The following is a 20691-nucleotide window of genomic DNA, read 5'->3' on the forward strand; positions in this document are numbered from 1 at the left end:
CACCTGGAGGCCCAGAGGAGTGGAGGGGGGCCTCCCAACACACCAGCAGTCTACCAGTCCTTTCAAAGTGAGGGCTTGACTGAAATACCTGGTGAAGTATACTCTGGTACGTTACACTGCCAAATTGTCAAAATATCACAAGGTCCCCTTTCCAAACAACTCTGCCTCTGCAAGTGTGTTCACTATTCACTTACCTAACATGCAGCACTCAAGGTAACTGAAATGTTTGTTTGTCTGTGGCAATATGTAGTGGTGTTCTAGGATCACAAGGATCCACATCCATTACATTAAATCTGTGTGAATGCTTTGTTCCAGGAGAAATGCAATGTGTAGAAATATCATTATATGGGCCTTTCAAATTCAGTGTTGACAACAGGCATGCTACACTACCAGTTGGGCATGTGTTGTAAAAGTCAGATGCAATTAAGTAAACTACCATGAGGCCCTCCCACTCAAAATCACAACAAAATGTAAGACTCCTTGTCTGGGCATGCCCTTCCTACTTAGGGCGACATATGCAAAAGAAACAATTGATGGACGGAATGCTGGACAATGCAAACATTCACCCCCAGTCACAAGGATCTCGGTTAAATCCATCATTATTTTGCTCACCACATCACCCCAAATTAGACCCAGCCATATGCAAATCAGTCTTGACCCTGTTGCTTGTGGGGTCAGTCCAGCCTAAACTGTCAAGCCAGCTCTTCACTGAACCAGAAACAAGCATCCTGGGACCGGTTTTGGGGTAACACCCCTCTTCAGCCTGGCTGGCTTGAATCCAGTGGCAAAGTGAGCAAGGGACCCACAGGCTGGACTGTTCCCATGAGGCACAGGGTCAAGACTGATTTGAATGTAGCTGGGTCTGAACTGAGGTGGCAAAGTGAGCTAAAGAACGATGATGGATTCAATCCAGAAATGTGACTGGGGTGAGTGTCTGAAAAGTTTCAGCGCTCCGTCCATCATATCCTTGTGTTTGCTATGATACAAGTTGTGCACCTTCTCACTGTTCCCAGACTGTTCATATAGGTTCCAAAGTGCCTCTGAATGTGAGAGTGTCGGCATCATGTTATTTGCATAGTTTGTGTGACACCTACATAGCGCACACACATGTTTGACTATGTGGCCCTGGAGCTTGTGAAGAGTAGGCTACCAGAGATTGTGTGATGAGGGTGCTATCAACTGGGGTTACAGACATATCTCTCTGCCCTCCTCTAATTCATGTTAGCTGCAATTACTCATCACATCACATCAAGGTATATGCGTTCTCATGTATGTCCTTCACCCCATCAGCAATGCTGGATCCTGATATTTGCACCTGAGGATGTTGTCAGCCCACTGCCCACTGCCCACTGCCCACTGCCAACAGCCCACTGCCCACTGCCCACTGCCCACTGCCAACAGCCCACTGCCCACTGCCCACTGTACAGTCCCATTGATTAATTAGAAAATGGACTGAACCAGAGCGCGTACATCAGGACTTACTGCGTCTGCTCCAAGGACTTCTTAGGGAGACATAACCTTCCATGAGCCATTACTTGAGCAGCTGTGTAGTCTTGGAAATGCCTCTATCTAATTTTGAAAGAAGAACTCAAATTCAATAGTTTTCTTTCTAAATTAAATTTGAGTCACCATGTATTTACTGACTCTGCCTGCTTTTGGTTGCTTGTCGCCTTCATCTACTATTAAAAATGTGGCAGATGTTCTGTCCACCATTGCACATAATGGTAAAAGGGACATGCACAATGTTTTGACTCAGGACTCTTTGTGCCAAACCCTGCCATAGACACTGTGTGGGGAATGGGCACAAAAATGCGTCCTCAGACACCCTCAATTTACTTCCACTCATTGGAAGGATTTGAATTTAGTGCAGTGGATGAGCTGAAAGAGCATGAAAGTCAAGTCTTTCTGAGCCTAACTAGGATCCCATGCCGAGGTGCTAGGACAGGTCAGCATTGCACCCTTGCATTACTAGGACTCCGGGTGAGTGAGAGACAGGAGCAGGTAGGCAAAGATTACCCTATGATTGTAGGTATAGGTATCTAATACAGGTAGAAGCAGATGTTCATGGTCGAAGTAAAACAGTGTTGGAGGCACTGACCTACCCATAGCTGGCAGTATGTGTGTAGTAGTGTGAAGGTTGGATGGCCGAATTTGTGCCTTGTGGAATGTGTTGCTGCTGGCTGGTGGAATGTGTTGCTGCTGGCTGGTGGAATGTTTTGCTGCTGGCTGGTGGAATGTGTTGCTGCTGGCTGGTGGAATGTGTGGCTGCTGGCTGGCGGAATGTGTATGTTGGTTTGCTAGAGGTTTGGTGCTATATTGTTGGTTGATGAGTGGTTGACTGGTAGTGTGATTGATGTTTTAGTCCCGTTGGTGTATGAATGCGATGGGCCCATGATTGGCATGGTTTGTTGATGTGTTGTTTGTGTTGGGCCCGTGGCAGGTGGTATGAATGCCATTGTGTTGCGTGCATGAAAGGTTTATGATTGAACTGTAAAGTGTCTAAGTAATGGGTTCCGTATTCGGATACTGTTATTAATATTGACACTATGACACTATTACTATAGGTTTTGCCTGAACAAACAGTTATGAATTTGTGCTTGAGTTGTGGATAAAGTCCTGACTGCAGAGTCTTCAGGTGAGAGAACTTTGCACACATGCGTATAGGGAGTGCTGAGTTGTAATACTATGTAAGTAGTTTGTAAATTCCTAAAAGTAGTAAACTTACACAAAAGTGTAAATTTACTGAAACGTGTAACTTACTTTTGTGGTTCAGGCCCTTAGATCTTGAAATCTCTGTCCCAAATAAGAGCAAGGCTTGGCAGCACTAATATACATAAGGGGATGTTGTTCCAGTGCCTTGGTACATAATGGAGAAGGTATGTTGCCTGTTGCTCGTAATTTTTTGGGGGGAGATAGTGAGCTTGTCAGCCAGACGGCTGGGGTGCTTTTGTGGTGATCATTTTGTTCTCCTGAGACTTTTTGCTGCCACCAGAAAATACTTCCAACATGGTATTCTTTTTGTCACCCTGTCAACTGAAAAATGCATTTTAGCCTTAGTATAACTGTGTTTAAAGGTTGTGCCCATTTAGGACACATTAAACCTCTCTTTCACCCTCAGCCACCAAACCAGGAAACTGTTGATTAGTTTGCCCACACAAAAAAGTTTGCCTTTTTGACACATTTGAAGGTGGTTCTTTACCCTTTCTAATGCTGGCAGACTCCAGCACCTGCGTATTCCACAATGCCATGTGATTCATATTGAAAGCTTGACCAAATGAAGCTATAGATTAGAGCCTTGCCCTTGCTTAGGGAGCTTGCTTATTTTAAGGTTGCTGGGGGACCCTCTGGACAGCCAATTCAGTTAATTCACGTGTCATTTGTCTTTTGTTAATAAAGCTTTCCAAACTTTAGTTGGTGGCTTTATGGGTTTTATTCAACAGCCCTGTGCTTTGGCTTCTTGGTGTGACTGTTTGGGGTACAGAGCTGGACCAGACTCCCCACGAAAAGCCCAAATCCCACTAAAGACGGCTCTCCTGGGAGTCCTGGTGGCGGCTTGCCCAGCACTGAACTCACCTAGCGGGTACAATTCAAAATGTATGTAATGTGAAGTCTGATCATGTTTATTGACTGCATAAAGGTTAATACTGGTAAATTGTCCCTTGAGCAGGTGGCAAAGGGGATAGCCTGGTTTAGTTGGGTACGAGGAAGCGCCGGAACATCAGCATCCTTTGTAAAAACTGTGGAAACACGAGGTGGAGGGGGTAAAGACAAACCTAGGATCCCCAGCAGAGGCCCTAGTGGATGAATGTGTGAACGAACGAAATGCATGAATCTAGGCACTCCACAACTACTGTGAACCCAAAAAGGCCGTGAACAGGGCCCATGAACACAAGGGGCTCTGGTGCAAGAGCTGTCCTACCTTCCTTAAAAAGAAAAGATGGGAAAGAGGTGTGAGACCCTCTTTACCTTTCTTTCCTCTCTCCCTCACTCCCTCCATGAGATCAGTTGTGGTACAAGGCCCAGTCAGGGGTAGGGGTCCGTGGGTAATGGTGGTGGATAGCAAGGAGAAGAGAGACCCCAATGAGCCAAATGTGAGGAAGGGGAACTTCTTCTCTATGTGGTTTGTCCTTGTGTTTACGCTGCACAAATGTGAACAACCTGGAAGAGGTGTGGTGTCACGGCCAGGGCGACTGACTCCGGAATCTGGGGATCACGGTTCGATCGCCGGCGGCAGATAAGCCCAGCACCATGTGACTCTGGGAAGTAGCTTGCTTAATCTTTCCAACGGCCCCCAGCACCTAGAGTGCTAAAGTGCTTGTGCTCACTCCCCTAAACATGGTTTGGTTCGCATTTGTCTAACTGCCATATTTAGTTTATTTATAACTCCCTTGTAGAGTGGTATACCATATACCCAGAGCCTGTAAATTAAATGCTGCAGTAGGGCTGCAGCACATATTGTTACAACAAACAAATGATGGACGGAATGCTAACAATGCAGACATTCTCCCCCAGTCAAGAGATCTGGGTTAAATCCATCGTTCTTTTGCCCAGCCACCCCAGTTCAGACATGGCCATATGCAAATCAGTCTTGACCCTGTGCCTCATGGGAACAGTCCAGCCCGAACTGCCAAGCCATGTCTTCCCTGGACCGGAATCAAGCATCCTAGGACCGGTTTCTGGCTATCAGCCGTCATCAGCCAGGATAGCTTGACTCCAGTGGCGTAGTGAGCATGGGTCCCACGTCTGGGAATACCCATCCCACTTAGGGCGAAAAGCGTTACAACAAACAAATGATGGACGGAATGCTGACAATGCAGACATTCTCCCCCAGTCAAGAGATCTGGGTTAAATCCATCGTTCTTTTGCCCACTACGCCACCCCAGTTCAGACATGGCCATATGCAAATCAGTCTTGACCCTGTGCCTCATGGGAACAGTCCAGCCCGAACTGCCAAGCCATGTCTTCCCTGGACCGGAATCAAGCATCCTAGGACCGGTTTCTGGCTATCAGCCGTCATCAGCCAGGATAGCTTGACTCCAGTGGCGTAGTGAGCACGGGTCCCACGTCTGAGAATACCCATCCCACTTAGGGCGAAAAGCGTTACAACAAACAAATGATGGACGGAATGCTGACAATGCAGACATTCTCCCCCAGTCAAGAGATCTGGGTTAAATCCATCGTTCTTTTGCCCACTACGCCACCCCAGTTCAGACATGGCCATATGCAAATCAGTCTTGACCCTGTGCCTCATGGGAACAGTCCAGCCCGAACTGCCAAGCCATGTCTTCCCTGGACCGGAATCAAGCATCCTAGGACCGGTTTCTGGCTATCAGCCGCCATCAGCCAGGATAGCTTGACTCCAGTGGCGTAGTGAGCACGGGTCCCACGTCTGGGAATACCCATCCCACTTAGGGCGAAAAGCGTTACAACAAACAAATGATGGACGGAATGCTGACAATGCAGACATTCTCCCCCAGTCAAGAGATCTGGGTTAAATCCATTGTTCTTTTGCCCACTACGCCACCCCAGTTCAGACATGGCCATATGCAAATCAGTCTTGACCCTGTGCCTCATGGGAACAGTCCAGCCCGAACTGCCAAGCCATGTCTTCCCTGGACCGGAATCAAGCATCCTAGGACCGGTTTCTGGCTATCAGCCAGGATAGCTTGACTCCAGTGGCGTAGTGAGCACGGGTCCCACGTCTGGGATTACCCATCCCACTTAGGGCGAAAAGCGTTACAACAAACAAATGATGGACGGAATGCTGACAATGCAGACATTCTCCCCCAGTCAAGAGATCTGGGTTAAATCCATAGTTCTTTTGCCCACTACGCCACCCCAGTTCAGACATGGCCATATGCAAATCAGTCTTGACCCTGTACCTCATGGGAACAGTCCAGCCCGAACTGCCAAGCCATGTCTTCCCTGGACCGGAATCAAGCATCCTAGGACCGGTTTCTGGCTATCAGCCGTCATCAGCCAGGATAGCTTGACTCCAGTGGCGTAGTGAGCACGGGTCCCACGTCTGGGAATACCCATCCCACTTAGGGCGAAAAGCGTTACAACAAACAAATGATGGACGGAATGCTGACAATGCAGACATTCTCCCCCAGTCAAGAGATCTGGGTTAAATCCATCGTTCTTTTGCCCACTACGCCACCCCAGTTCAGACATGGCCATATGCAAATCAGTCTTGACCCTGTGCCTCATGGGAACAGTCCAGCCCGAACTGCCAAGCCATGTCTTCCCTGGACCGGAATCAAGCATCCTAGGACCGGTTTCTGGCTATAAGCCGTCATCAGCCAGGATAGCTTGACTCCAGTGGCGTAGTGAGCACGGGTCCCACGTCTGGGAATACCCATCCCACTTAGGGCGAAAAGCGTTACAACAAACAAATGATGGACGGAATGCTGACAATGCAGACATTCTCCCCCAGTCAAGAGATCTGGGTTAAATCCATCGTTCTTTTGCCCACTACGCCACCCCAGTTCAGACATGGCCATATGCAAATCAGTCTTGACCCTGTGCCTCATGGGAACAGTCCAGCCCGAACTGCCAAGCCATGTCTTCCCTGGACCGGAATCAAGCATCCTAGGACCGGTTTCTGGCTATCAGCCGTCATCAGCCAGGATAGCTTGACTCCAGTGGCGTAGTGAGCACGGGTCCCACGTCTGGGAATACCCATCCCACTTAGGGCGAAAAGCGTTACAACAAACAGATGATGGACTGAATGCTGACAATGCAGACATTCTCCCCCAGTCAAGAGATCTGGGTTAAATCCATCGTTCTTTTGCCCACTACGCCACCCCAGTTCAGACATGGCCATATGCAAATCAGTCTTGACCCTGTGCCTCATGGGAACAGTCCAACCCGAACTGCCAAGCCATGTCTTCCCTGGACCGGAATCAAGCATCCTAGGACCGGTTTCTGGCTATCAGCCGTCATCAGCCAGGATAGCTTGACTCCAGTGGCGTAGTGAGCACGGGTCCCACGTCTGGGAATACCCATCCCACTTAGGGCGAAAAGCGTTACAACAAACAAATGATGGACGGAATGCTGACAATGCAGACATTCTCCCCCAGTCAAGAGATCTGGGTTAAATCCATCGTTCTTTTGCCCACTACGCCACCCCAGTTCAGACATGGCCATATGCAAATCAGTCTTGACCCTGTGCCTCATGGGAACAGTCCAGCCCGAACTGCCAAGCCATGTCTTCCCTGGACCGGAATCAAGCATCCTAGGACCGGTTTCTGGCTATCAGCCGTCATCAGCCAGGATAGCTTGACTCCAGTGGCGTAGTGAGCACGGGTCCCACGTCTGGGAATACCCATCCCACTTAGGGCGAAAAGCGTTACAACAAACAAATGATGGACGGAATGCTGACAATGCAGACATTCTCCCCCAGTCAAGAGATCTGGGTTAAATCCATCGTTCTTTTGCCCACTACGCCACCCCAGTTCAGACATGGCCATATGCAAATCAGTCTTGACCCTGTGCCTCATGGGAACAGTCCAGCCCGAACTGCCAAGCCATGTCTTCCCTGGACCGGAATCAAGCATCCTAGGACCGGTTTCTGGCTATCAGCCGTCATCAGCCAGGATAGCTTGACTCCACCCAGAAACCGGTCCTAGGATGCTTGATTCCGGTCCAGGAAGACATGGCTTGGCAGTTCGGGCTGGACTGTTCCCATGAGGCACAGGGTCAAGACTGATTTGCATATGGCCATGTCTAAACTGGGGTGGTGAAGTGGGCAAAAGAACGATGGATTTAACCCAGATCTCTTGAGTGGGGGAGAATATCTGCATTGTCAGCATTCCGTCCATCATGTGTTTGGTGCAGCACATATTGTGCCACACACATAACTAGCACTCTAAAACTCGTCCTATGCCTGCCATTGAAGCCTGAATGCAGTGTTGCACTGCAATATCAGCTTGACATTCAAACCCCTTGCCAAGCCTTATAAGTCAACCCTAAGGTAAATAGCCCGTAGGGCAGAGAGCTGTGCAATTAAAAGGTGGGAAATGTACATTTGAGTTTTACTTGTCCTCATAGTGAAAAACTCCCAAATATTTTTTTTTTACTATGGTGAGGCCTATACCTCCCATAGGATAAAAGTGGGGATTCCTTATTGCAATTTAATAAGTTGCAATCCCAATCCCTAATTTTTTAATTGTGAAATTAAAAAATTCAATTTTTAGAAAGTTGACATTTTCCTTCCTGTATCCCGTTTTGCCAGCAGCCTGTCTTGGGCCACATGACTGGGCGAAGCTGAAAGTGAGACTCTGTGAATTCCTCCTAGACAGTCACATAATATAGGGATTAGGTGCGAGTCAAGGGGCCATCTGCTGGCATAATGGGGGACTCAGAACAGCCCCACCTACCCCTGAATAGCCTGTGCTCAGTGTTCAAATGAAGGACATAACAAACCTGTATCGTCAGTGCAGCCAGCTTGGAGCTAGAGCAGGGGAGTCAGGGAATTCCATGCACTTTAAATAACCATTCCAGAAGCTTTTCCCACCTTCCAGAAGAGGGCACCAGTGTGTGCAAATAGGACTTCAGACCCACTCTTCGGTTCACTGCTGGACCTGGGAAATAACTCTTAGCGGACTGCCTGCTCCTGTGACCTTTTGTGCACTCTGCCAGATGGGTGTCCTACCTGGAAGGACTGCTTTTCTGCCTGCAGCTTGCTTTGAACACTCAGAAGCCAGCACTGCATCTTTGCCTGCACCCAGGACTATCAGAAGTGACTCCAAGGGGTAGTTTTCAAGCCTCCTGTTCAGAGCCACAGGGATATAAAAGGCTCCCACCATATTGAGCCCGCACCTGGACCCAGCCTGAGTCAGTTCGGAAGCCCCAAGATGTGACTCCCCAGTCCTGGACCCTTAGTTGTGGTGCTAACTGTGACCAGATGGCCAATTTGCAGTAGGTGCTCTGAGAACCAGGAGGAGGAATGAACAAACCTGCTCACCTATTTGCCTGAGGTGCATCACCAGTCGGATTTACTTTGTGTTTTCTCCTGCTACCGTCTTCTCCACAGCAGCAAATGCGTTTTAGCGGTCCTTCTCCAAAGGCTTATCCGACCTCCTGGAACTGTCTTCAGTTACAGTTGTCTGCTTCATCCTGCTGGGGATTTTCAACTTACATTTTGACTTACATTACGGCAACTAAGTCCCAACATAGAAATCTTCACCTCCGATTGCGACCCAACAGAGGCCTAACAGGAGAAATATATGTATTTCCCCTCGTTATTTCCACTCTCCATGTGTGTGGTATTCTGCAGCACACATAGAAAAAAGGCAATGCCTCTAAGCATTGTTTTGTGCAGGAAGGTGTTCCATCCTGCATAAAAACAATCCTGCCTGCATCACAGGCACCCTTTTGTCATGGTGGAAGGGTGCATGCATTGGTGAGAGGGCACACTGAGCACACCAGGGCACAGAGAAAGAAGGAAAGCTCCGTAGTTATGTAAATGCGGAGCATCTCTACCTCTCCCTTTCATGCAACGCAGCTCAGTGCAGCAACTCTGCTTGCTGCCGTGCATTGCAAAAAACGTTTTGAAAATCTTCCCCTAAATGTCCAGCAATCAGTCCACTTCCATTGTGAGCTTGAGGCATGGGAGTTCGAAGCTGCGTCTTACTTTTTAAGCTCGAGCTTTCATTCTAAAACCTGCATGTATGTTTATCCAGCAGATTCTACGCTTTGACCCCCGTTCTTTTGAGGCCAGAGCGGTTCCGCCTGTGTCTTCATTTTGACTTATCTGCCACGCCTAGAGTTTTCACAGGTGAGCGGAAACGTTCCCATCGTCTGCAAACCCCGTTGCTCCAGAACTCCCTTGAGGTGATCTGTATTCTCCTCTTTCCCCTTTTTTCTTTTCTTCTCCTTTTTTCTTTTTCTTCTTTTTTCTCTTTTCTTCTCTTTCTCTTCCCATCTCTCCTCTCCCCCCTTTTTCTCTTATAAACCCCCCCCGCCCGCCCCCTCCCCTTCCCCCCCTCCTTGTTTTCCTAACCCCCTCCTTGTGTAGCCATGGGTATAAGAATTTTGATATCCACTATGTACATAGTTTTCTATTCTACTTCCCCTGAGTCTTCACTATTTCATTACTTAGGATCACTTATGGTGGTGGCATAGGACTCGCCAGTGTTTACTTTTCCTTAATAATTCCCCTATTTGGATATATTGTCTTTAATTTATGATTTTCGACACTTATGACTAATGACCTTTGCATGTCTAGTTTCTTATTAAGACAAATGATGTTATTGGATTACATTTGGATTGCTTGTTGATTTGTTTTCTCATTTTTGTTAGGTCCCAGCAAAAACTCTAAAGCTATTTCCTTGTTTGCCCTGAGGAAGGTGGCACCAACATTTCGGTGCATTCACCGAAACGCGCATCGGCGCTTCCACGGGGTCCACCCAAGCCCTAGTTCCTTAAATTCGAACATGTACTTTTTAGCACAGTATTGAATGTTCATATGCTTTTGTCTATATATTGATTGCTGAGGCTTTTTGGACCTCTAGTTGGTTAGTTGCATTTTCATGTGTAGATGTATGATGTCTGTTTTTATGGTGTGATATGATACCGGTATACGTTTGTGAGCTTGTGTGCGTTTGATTGTGACTGGGACCTATTCATATTTGTGTTTTGTCATTTTATGTTATTCTCACAAATTACCAATAATTCTATGTATTGAATTTATTTCTCTGAAATTGACTAAAGTGAAAAATAAAACACTAATGAATCTTTCTTTGATTATGTGCTGAAAGTTCTTTGAAACTGCTGCCTTGTAGGTCTAGTTTAAGTGTTGGTGTACCAATGAGATGATACACTGTACATTTTGAAACATATAGGTAGAGTACCTTCTTTTCTCTTTGATGGGAGTTCGAAGCAGAAAGGTGTCAACAACCATCTCAATGGTGCTCGGAGAAACCAAAGTTAGCATAACATATCCCAGGTATCTTGAAGCACGCAACGTTCAATAACTTGCATATACTCTTTTACCAAAATATCACAACAAACCACATACACGTTTGGTAAAATGGGCCTGCCTGGAGATCTGGAACACTCAGAGGAGCTCTAGATGAAAAGATGCCCTTCTTCTTCCTAGCACATCTCTGCCCAGCCAGCACTTCTGCTTATATCTGTTTATTACCATGAGTCAGTTTTATAAATGTAGTGCACACAGAACCTCTAGTTAAGTAGATTTACTGCAACACTTAAGGTTAACTGAGCCCCAGTGCCACTGCACCTACTGCACATGACCCTGAAGACCCTCCGTGACATTTACGTAATATTTGTATGACTGCAGGTGCAATGAAACACATATAAAGAGCTGAGCTGATGGTGACGAGCAGCTAGGTCAATCCCCGGCCCACGGTGGGCTCCCAGCGCCTCTCTACCTCCGTGAGTTGCAGCGCTTTCCTCCCAATACCACCCTGGGTGGCGTATCAAGGTGGTGACTTCTGCACTACAGTTAATTCATGCTTTCCTGACAGCAGAGCTTGGAAATACAAAGAGACAATAACTGCCCTGTGTTTCAGAGCTACATGCATTAACACGGGTATATTAGTGACATCTTTTGCCATTGCTGATGTATCTTTTCTTGGGTTTGGCCACCGAAAACCACTCTATGAGCAAGGCCAGGCCATGAAAAAACACACACCTGCTGCTCTCTAAACAAGCACAGGAGGTTCATCAGCATGTACCCCATGCACCTGCTGCTCTCTAAACAAGCACTGGAGGTTCATCGGCATGTACCCCATGCACCTGCTGCTCTCTAAACAAGCACTGGAGGTTCATCGGCATGTACCCCATGCACCTGCTGCTCTCTAAACAAGCACAGGAGGTTCATCAGCATGTACCCCATGCACCTGCTGCTCTCTAAACAAGCACTGGAGGTTCATCGGCATGTACCCCATGCACCTGCTGCTCTCTAAACAAGCACAGGAGGTTCATCGGCATGTACCTCATGCACCTGCTGCTCTCTAAACAAGCACTGGAGGTTCATCAGCATGTACCTCATGCACCTGCTGCTCTGTATACAAGTACTGGAGGTTCATCAGCATGTACCCCATGCACCTGCTGCTCTCTAAACAAGCACTGGAGGTTCATCAGCATGTACCCCATGCACCTGCTGCTCTCTAAACAAGCACTGGAGGTTCATCGGCATGTACCCCATGCACCTGCTGCTCTCTAAACAAGCACTGGAGGTTCATCAGCATGTACCTCATGCACCTGCTGCTCTCTAAACAAGCACTGGAGGTTCCTCAGCATATACCTCATGCACCTGCTGCTCTCTAAACAAGCACAGGAGGTTCATCAGCATGTACCCCATGCACCTGCTGCTCTCTAAACAAGCACTGGAGGTTCATCGGCATGTACCCCATGCACCTGCTGCTCTCTAAACAAGCACTGGAGGTTCATCAGCATGTACCCCATGCACCTGCTGCTCTCTAAACAAGCACTGGAGGTTCATCAGCATGTACCCCATGCACCTGCTGCTCTCTAAACAAGCACTGGAGGTTCATCGGCATGTACCTCATGCACCTGCTGCTCTCTAAACAAGCACTGGAGGTTCATCGGCATGTACCCCATGCACCTGCTGCTCTCTAAACAAGCACAGGAGGTTCATCGGCATGTACCTCATGCACCTGCTGCTCTCTAAACAAGCACTGGAGGTTCATCAGCATGTACCTCATGCACCTGCTGCTCTGTAAACAAGCACTGGAGGTTCATCAGCATGTACCCCATGCACCTGCTGCTCTGTAAACAAGCACTGGAGGTTCATCAGCATGTACCCCATGCACCTGCTGCTCTCTAAACAAGCACTGGAGGTTCATCAGCATGTACCTCATGCACCTGCTGCTCTCTAAACAAGCACTGGAGGTTCATCGGCATGTACCCCATGCACCTGCTGCTCTCTAAAGAAGCACTGGAGGTTCATCGGCATGTACCCCATGCACCTGCTGCTCTCTAAACAAGCACAGGAGGTTCATCGGCATGTACCTCATGCACCTGCTGCTCTCTAAACAAGCACTGGAGGTTCATCAGCATGTACCTCATGCACCTGCTGCTCTGTAAACAAGCACTGGAGGTTCATCAGCATGTACCCCATGCACCTGCTGCTCTCTAAACAAGCACTGGAGGTTCATCAGCATGTACCCCATGCACCTGCTGCTCTCTAAACAAGCACTGGAGGTTCATCAGCATGTACCCCATGCACCTGCTGCTCTCTAAACAAGCACTGGAGGTTCATCAGCATGTACCCCACACTGCCTGAGAAAACCACTCTAAGAGCAAGGCCAGGCCATGAAAAAACACACACCTGCTGCTCTGTAAACAAGCACTGGAGGTTCATCAGCATGTACCCCAGACTGCCTGAGAAAACCACTCTAAGAGTAAGGCCAGGCCATGAAAAAACACACACCTGCTGCTCTGTAAACAAGCACTGGAGGTTCATCAGCATGTACCCCACACTGCCTGAGAAAACCACTCTAAGAGCAAGGCCAGGCCATGAAAAAACACACACCTGCTGCTCTGTAAACAAGCACTGGAGGTTCATCAGCATGTACCCCACACTGCCTGAGAAAACCACTCTAAGAGCAAGGCCAGGCCATGAAAAAACACACACCTGCTGCTCTGTAAACAAGCACTGGAGGTTCATCAGCATTTACCCCACACTGCTTGACAAGAGCACTCTAAGAGCCTTACCAGGCACACAGAAAACATGCACCTGATGCTCTGTAAACCAGTACTACAGGTACTGGAGGTTCCACTGAATGTTCCCCACATTCCATGACAAGACCACTATAAGAAGAGTCTCAGGCTAACAAAAAACACCCCCCCCCCCCACTAGAGCCATGCCAGGCTAAGAGGAAACACACACCCACTGCTCTGTAAGCCCATACTGGAGGTTTATCAGCATAGCCCTGACACTGGGTGACAAGACCAAGCCAAGAGGAAACACCCACCCACTGCTCTGTAAACAAGTACTAGAGTTTCAGACCGCTCTAAGAGCCATACCAGACTAAGAGAAAACACACACCTGCTGCTCTGTAAACAACAACTAGAGAATCAGACCACTCTAAGAGCCATACCAGACTAAGAGAAAACACACACCTGCTGCTCTGTAAACAAGTACTAGAGTTTCAGACCACTCTAAGAGCCATACCAGACTAAGTGAAAACACACACCGCTGCTCTTTTTTCATTTCTCCTTTTTTGCCAAGTGTGCATGCATGCTGCATTGTACAGCATATGTACAAAGTGGGAAAAGCCTTAAAATATAGTGTTTGTACTCAAGGGAACTTCTTCCAGTGTAAAATCTATGAGTAGAGAATGAAAACACATTAGCTCTATGTCACAAATTAGTCTGAGTTGGCACATGGCTGCCAAATATTGCACCAGCACTTGGAGGATTGACAAGGTAAATTTTTTCCCTCTCACTTTGACCCAAGGACGAGCAGAATTCTGTGTGACCTGCATCAAATAATAGTAAATCTCAGTCTTCAACTGTAGGGGATATACACATCCACGAGGGACCACAGCCTCGCCTCTCATGTACCAACAACTGAAAACATATTCTATTTTAATAGCGAGAGATGATGTTTAAACTTCACTTTGAGAAATGCAGGTGAAAATGCCCTTCCCCACAACGAATATTCAATTGTCTCCAAGAATTTGTCATGTAGGCCCCATTATAAAAGGAGTTTCCCTTGGGTTTACCTCTATTGAACAACAGAGTCTAACCCTCTGCTGAGAAGCAACATCGGAAACATGCACTCAGGTGACCTGGGCACAAGGTTTGTGCGCACAAACACATACCTTTAGTTAGATTGTGTAGGGGCCATGCCAGATCTGCAAATTAAAGAATTATTCATACAGAGCCTGATTCACAAAAGTATTCTGAAACAAAATCCTAACTTTATGACTTTCGGTATTCACAAAAGGCATTTAGGAGTAGTTAAGTTAGGATTTTGTCTTAAGTTTGTCTTACGTTTTGCTCTTAAGACAAAATCTTAAACTAAGTTTAACTTAAGTTTAACTTAGGATTTTGTCTTAAATTTGTCTTAAGTTTTGGTCTTAAGAAAAAATCCTAACTTAAGTTAAACTTTAAGTTAAACTTAAGTTAAGATTTTGTCTTAAGGTTGTCTTTAGTTTTGGTCTTAAAACAAAATCCTAAGTTAAGTTCTACTTAAGTTAGGATTTTGTCTTAAATTTACTTTAAGTTTTGGTCTTCAGAGTTGCATAAAACACATTGGAATTTCTCAGCATGACATGGCATCATTTTTATTATCGCCCTTATGTAGTTTATTATGTATCACTAAACAAATTGGCAGGTGGTATCTGAGCACCAACAAAATGCTGCTGATTGGTTGTTTTGCTCAGTTTACCGAAGAAAAGCATGTTGAAACTTAACATTACCTAAAATGACCCCAGCATGGAAACTCGATCATTGCTATTGTTGCAGGGTAAGCAAAGGCCTGTACACTGATCGCCCCCACTCCCTGCACTCACCTATAAGCTCTGCATCTTCTACTCTGTGATCTACGCTGAAAGGGGCAACTCGCTGCCCAGGAAGATGGATGCAGGTGGTGGCGCTACATCGGGCTCCCGTGGTCCTGGTTAGCCACTTCAGCTGCCCCATGTGGGGCTTCCCGGTGATGCCCTGGGTTGCTGTTATATGGCTTTTAGGGTCATTCTCGGCATTGCTAAGTTAGCATGAGCTCTGCTGCCATGATGTTGCTTTTACACAAGTTAATACATAACGTTATATCGCAACACTCTGTTTGTGCCTTTCACATGAGAACTGTCTGCTTTCTGCATTCTCTGCTATTCCTGGAGTTTAGTCTGAACACGATGTGCAAGGTCGATAAACATGCCCCTTGTTATTCTGTTCAGGTCAGTCCCTAGCACCTAGACAAAATGTGCTACACAGCTGCATTGCTGGAAAATCGTGCTTTGATATTACGGGGATGCATGTTGTTCACACACACTTGGTGGGAAACCTTTCCTTGGAGAAGAGCTATGCTGTTCCTATGATGTAAAGCTTTCATCTAGGCTCTAAGGAAAGGGGTCTGCTGACAAAGCCCTGAGATCTTCCTTTTTATAATAAACCTTAAATTACCAAGGGAAGGATGGTTTGGCCTTATCATCCTTTTTCCACTATCTGTATATGATGACATCCCCCTTCATATTATTTGGTATTGTAACAATGCTAACTGTGTTGAGTTTATCCATTTTGCAGCTGGTAGTGGCTCGTATACTGCATTTTAGAGCATAATAGTTAAAATAATTTTTTTAACTATATAGTGGCTCTGATAATCCTTATTGTGGACAAGTATGAGTGAGTGAGCGAAAGGGTGTGTCTTGCTACCGCGATTCCTGAGAGAGTCAGGAGTGTTGTGTTCTGAGTTGTCTAATCATTTGTAGTTTTGTAATTTTGTAGGAGAACGAATGAGACACTATAGCTAGTTGGTTCTGGGATTTTGGGTGCTAAGGTGGTAGGAAGGTACCACCCATATACACTGAGGTCCTGTTTTCCTGTGTATGTGCAGAATCCCCGCAACATGGTGCCGCCAACATTTTGTCTGGTTCTTATCTGCGAGATTCCTGAGTAGCGCTTGTGTTTGTTCACAAACCCCTCATTTCTGTTTCCGGAGACAGCTGTGATGGTGTAACCTCCTATATTGTGAAATATGATAGGTTTTTCAAACTTGAATTTGAAAAGGTCTGTCTCTTTCTTTTAACCCTTTGTTGCTCGGCCATGCATAGGTTGTTCTATTCTTTATTGGAAATGGTGATTGTTATCGGGCCTACTAACCGCGCACCACTCAGGGCTTATTTAACTCAATATGGAGTGGCTGATGATGGTTTTGCGCTTATCTTTGCTGTAGAAGCAGATCCAGCATTCCGGTTTGAGGTGTTTTATTCGTGGGTCACCTTTCCAGTGGTTGATGTAACTGATAATTTGTTTCACGAGTATACTGCCACCGTGACTCTGTGGGAATATAGACCTTATAGATCTCTTGAGGTTCCACTTGCAGCTTGGCAACACAAAATATAGTTTAATGGCACCCTTCCTCACCCACTTACACTGGTCCGTTTAGGCCCCTTATCTATTGATGGGGCCATTTGGTCCATTTTGGCTGGGTACATCCCACATCCATCATATCACACTGCTGCAATCACAGACCTGCGCGTATTGCATACTTCATTAATACGTATACATTTGGCTGTTATTCAATATATGTTGCACAACTTTCAGGTGGGACTACCTGGTGTTGCTGAGCAACCACTGGTACCTGATGGTGTGACCATCAGTCCCTTGATGGTTAATTCTGTGATGGGCAAGCGTCCCTAAAATAAGGATGAACTTCCTTATTGGCTTGCCGAGAAATTTGGGCAACTCGAAGCTGTCTTTCCTAATACCACACCTGTGGAAAAAGACAGGATTTTGACAACAAGTCTACCGAAAAATTTGGTTCCCGAATTGGCTGATTGTATCACTTGTGGTAAAGTGTTTGCAGTGGTATATTCACTGTGTTTCGGCACCCCCTCAATGATCATTCTCCCATTTGTGATCAAACGTGTTCAGGATGAACATGGAGCCGAAGCAGCCCTGGAATTGAGAATGAGACTGGTGGGGGTGTTCGAGATTGTTTGCGATATCATCCTTACTAATGTTAAGGGTGATGCTGTAAGCTTGCAAGTGGTACAATGCTTGGAGGCTGTGGCAGACGCAGACAAGCAACTTGATTTGCCGAAGATTATTGCTAAGGATGCACTAGTCTGGGAGTGAAACCTTTTACTCAACCACAAACTCAAACTCAAAGTCAAGGTCCTCAAAAGGCCCAGACTGACGAAGATGGGCACCTGTTCTATCATAGAAGGAACTGGAGAAATAAAAAACAAGGGCAGCAGCATCAAAAGCAAGGTTTGTGTGCCGGTTAACCGACACCCGATTCTTCTAAGCGTACTTATGACTTGCGCGATTGCGCGAAAATTAAGACTCCTGAAAGATTTCAAGTCCCTGATCAGCGTTCTCCTTTTTCTTTTCAGGACACATCAGGCTCACAAGTCACTGGTGGAGAATGCCAGGATCGTGGCAAAGGTCAGCCCACACAACAGGGACAAGATATACCTCAACAGTTTGATGTTAAAGCCAAACAAGAAGACCTGCCTCGTTTTAGACCACTGTTTCAGAAGAAGAAAATTGCTGCTTTAACAGCAAAGTAAACCTCAGACGGTGAGAACACGTCTTCTAGATTGGACTTGGGTGGTGACTCTGCTCGACAGCCCAGCAAAGGTTACCATAGTGTGGGAGGCACTGCATCCCTGTCTGGAGGTGACAGCAGCTGATACTTTTATTACAGGAGAGACTCCAGATTTATGTGTTGCCCCCCCTGATAGACTCTGTGAAATTATCTTCCAAATTGAAGGTGATGTACAGCGTACATTCACAGCAGTTTTCTGCGAAAATATAATCTCTTCATATGACATTTTGTTATCGGAGGAGGATTGGCCTTCACCAGTTGTGCTAGTTGCTGCTAGAGGGGAAGACGTGATACTTCCTAGTTTTTCGCGTTACGTCCCTGAGAAAGATGCAAAAGCTTTTGCATCTGAGTGGGCTCTGGCCCTTGCCCCGGCAGTGTACCATAATCAAGTGGGCTGCGATAGAGATTCCCCTGCATACAAGATCCCATTACGGTCTATGCCACAGCCGCAGCCACAATATCCAATCAAACGAGAAGCCAAGGCTCCCGTTTGTGACTCAGTTGGAGTATCAAGGAGTAATTGAATCCTGCGTATCAGCAATGAAAAATCCTCTTTCTCCGGTATTAAAACCTGACGGATCGTATCGCATTGTGTTAGATTATCAAAATTTGAATAGTCATTATAGTACATTTGCTGTACAAAACACACACAGCTCTGCGTTAGTGAACACACTCATTCACAAAAAATACAAAAAATACAAAACTACAAAACTACACTGGAAATATCCAATGGTCTCTATAGTCCCAACTTGGCTCTAGAGAGTAGTGACTGGACGGCATTCACTTTACAAGTTTGCCTATGGGGTATAAGAATATCCCCAGGGCTCTTGCTGCACGTGTTTTGTCCTTGTAAGACAGCATAGACCTAGATGTGTTCTCATACGTTGATGATATTTATCTGACAGATGATGAACTGATGCCACATCTTGTCCTAGTTGACCGCATTATTTTGTCGTTTGCTGACTATTGATACAAATTCAATTTTGGAAAATCACACATCGCTTATTATGCGGTGCTCTTTTTGGGCTACAAGCTCAACAATGAAGGTCGGGAGTTGGCCCCCCACTTTCTGTAGAAATGTGCACAACTGCGATCTCCTACACTGAAAAAACCTCAGTCTTTGCTAGGATTTTTGAATTTCGGGAGGACTTACATTCCCAATTATGCCCAGCGTATCAAACCGCTATATGCGTTGATACAACCAACCTTTCCTTGGGCCAGCGGGCTTCCGGAACATACCTTAATTCTGCAATCTTTGCAATCAGATTTGTGTGCAACTAACTTCTTGTTGACGCGTGACAACACCACCAACCTGGTGATACGTATAGTACCGGGGACGGTGAGTTTCACTTACCTGATGTTCAATGAGGGAGACACAGTACTTATTGCATACAAATCACATTTATACACTTCGGCTGATATGCGATTTTCAAATATTGAGAACGTTTTTACAGCGGTCCAAATGGCTATTCTGAAAGAATGCACGCTGGCGCAGGAAAAACACATTCTTATGGTCACACCTCTCCCTGCTTTAGGAGCGGTGACTAAGGCAAGTGAACCATTGGATAAAATGGGCTACTTCTTTGACATCGGCTGATGTCACGTTTATCTTTGATCCTGCTCTTCAGACAAAGGAGTTTTTAACAGTATGAACATGTTCATCCTCCTCCACTGTCATCGCTTCCTTTAGATGAGTACAAATGTATAATCTATACCAATGGCTCGGCTCACCTGACCGTTGGATCTCAATAGGCTTATTCAGCAGCTTGCGCTATTGTGACAGGTACAATTGTCAACGGTGAGTTTAAATCATCCATAGTGCATACGCAGGCTCTTGGGGACTGTACAGCACAATTGGCGGAGCTAGGTGCTCTTGTTCTCACTCTTGAGTTTGCAGATCCTAATGTGAATACTCTAATTGTATGTGATTCTTACTACTGTGTTCAGTCTTTTAATGACAACTTATTCTTTTGGTCACAAAATGAATATAGAGACTCTAAAGGCAGAGCAATAAAGCATGAAATGCTTTGGGTTCGAGTGGCCGAACTTAAGGAACGTTTGCCACTCACACATGTTATCCATACTCTTGGCCATCAGCATGTGGGAGCACATGCTGTTGGTAATTCTTTGGCTGATGAAGCGACCAAGTCTGCAGTAGCCACGTGTTCTGTAGCAGCAGTTACAAGGTCCATGACTAAGATTGATAATGAAATGTTGGCAGCTATTGCTACAATGAAGGATGGGACTGCTCCTCTGCAGGCTTTCCCTGCGAAGTATTCTTATCATTTATCTCCCGAAAAAGTTCCTTATGTTACAATTCCAACTGTTGGGGATCGGCTGATTCCCAACAAGGACTGCAGACCTGCTTTGATCATTTCCGCTAACAAAGGCATGGCTTCTGCACATGCCGGAGTGTCGGC

The sequence above is a fragment of the Triturus cristatus genome, chromosome 6, assembly GCF_964204655.1.
Source record: "Triturus cristatus chromosome 6, aTriCri1.1, whole genome shotgun sequence".
Lineage (NCBI taxonomy): Eukaryota > Metazoa > Chordata > Amphibia > Caudata > Salamandridae > Triturus > Triturus cristatus.